The following is a 2,124-nucleotide window of genomic DNA, read 5'->3' on the forward strand; positions in this document are numbered from 1 at the left end:
TACCTTTGATTCATTCCACACTCATTCATTACCCTTCTCAAAATAGCTCTGAGAAACTCGTTCTTCTCATAAGGGAATACGAGAATTCCAAGAAGCGGAATGAAACACAGATGATAGAGTCCAAGGGAAGCACGTTCGCGGAACACCCGTCTGCCAGCAGAGAGCAGGGTCCCTCAGATGATGTGATTGTGGCCTCTTCAAAGGAAACAAAGCAAAACAAAAACAAAAAGCCCATACTGACTTTCCTTAAAATAATCTATTTCGGAAACCCTACCATTTTTTACCCCAGAAGTATGTCTGTTACCATGTCTGATTAATCCCATGTTATTTTTCATGGCTAAAACATCAATGCTGCATATTAAGACAAAACAAATTTATTACTTCTGTTTAAATGGAAGAAGCTAAACAAATCTTTAATAAGAAAAAAATGACACAATATTCCCTAGGTTAAAAAAAAAAAAAAAGCCTAAATAACTTTTTGAAATATTATTGGGTTGTCCAAAAAGTCAGGACTTATTTTTCTTTGTTTTTTCTATGCAAAAATACATCATGACTTTTCCAACAATCTAATAAAATAAGTAATTCGATGCAAAAAAGAAAATGGAAGTAAATGCCTTATGAGCCAAAGGTATAGCTTGTGGTATTTTTTTTTTTTAGAGGTTTTTCCTATAGGGCGCGTGCGCTCGCCAGACAGACAGAGAGAGACATAGAGACAGAAAGCGAGAAATCACCCCCCAGGGGGGATGGCCATGCCGCAATCCCTTCTCCTCTATTCTCTTCTCAGGATCTTGGGCACGCACACACACGCACCTGGTGTGAGTTTAAGCCACCGGGTCCGGGACGCGAACTGCGGTCAACTACGTGGGAGTCCAGCGACATAGCCATTATGCTAACTGCTGGTCCCCAAGGTATAGCCTGTGACTCAATAAATTCCAAAAGAAAAGACTTCAAAGGACAAGGGTACATGAGAAAATTACCCATCAGCTCAGTAAAATCTCAAACACAACTAAAGCTCTAACTGACCTGGACCTTCAAGAGTGAGACATTGGACCAGCCTTTCATGGCAACTACTGGGGGAGCCTCGCCCCACATTATCCACTGTGGTTCAAACCCTAGTCCAGGTGTCTTGGAAAACAGTCTGGGCTCATGTGCCTAAGTGCTCAAAATCCTGAGATGGAGGAGAAGTGGGGAAAAACAGGATTGTGGCGTGAGCATGGCCACTGGGTGGTACTTCCTCCCTTTTTTTCTCCCTCTGTTAAGCTCATGTACCCACTGACAAAAACAACGAGAACAAAGAGTCAAACATTAAGTTAAAGAATTTTTCTTACGGGTGATCTAACTTGATGTCGAGACTGTAACAGCCCAAGATAAAAGAATGTCTGTTCCTTCAAATTCACATGTAATAACAAATTCACTAACTGGAAAGAGACTAGCCGCTAGATCAAAATGATGCTATGTCCTCAATTTCTGTGTAAAAGTTCCATGCAACTGGAACTAAACCAAGACATTTAGCCTGTAGCTTTAATGGGTTTTTCTATTTTGTATACAGTTATAGACAAATGACTCCAATTCTCCATTCATTAGGGGAACTTTAGGAATTAAAGTCACTGTTTCTATAAATTCCCAAAGGAGAGCATACGCACTTCCCAGATAAGGGGGCTTCTGTCCGTGTTTCCAGAAAAAATATTATAGGCACAGGGATTGCTTATTCTGCCTTACACTGTCTATAACCCACTTGTTCACCTTTCACTCGTAGCTCTGCTCAACCACCAGCATAAGTTCCTAACAGCGCAAAAGCATTTCGTACCTTTTTGCCTAGGGTGTCTTTTCTTGCTGTGGGCCTCAGACAAAGCTGGCAGCTTTTCAGGTCACCTAGCAAGAAGCCAAATCAGGATACAGAAAATGGGTATATGTAGGACCAGCAGATGGCATAATGGCTACATTGCTGAACTCCCATGTAGTTGGCCACGGTTCAAGTCCCAGACCCAGTGGCTTAAACTCACATCAGGAGAGTGTGCATGCGTGCCAAAGATTCCAAGAGGAGAATGGAGGAGAAGGGATTGCAGAGTGGCCATCCCCCCAGGGGGTGATTTCTCGCTTTCCGTCTCTCTGTCTCTGTCTTTC

The sequence above is a fragment of the Tupaia chinensis genome, unplaced genomic scaffold (assembly GCF_000334495.1).
Source record: "Tupaia chinensis unplaced genomic scaffold, TupChi_1.0 Scaffold139422_1, whole genome shotgun sequence".
Lineage (NCBI taxonomy): Eukaryota > Metazoa > Chordata > Mammalia > Scandentia > Tupaiidae > Tupaia > Tupaia belangeri.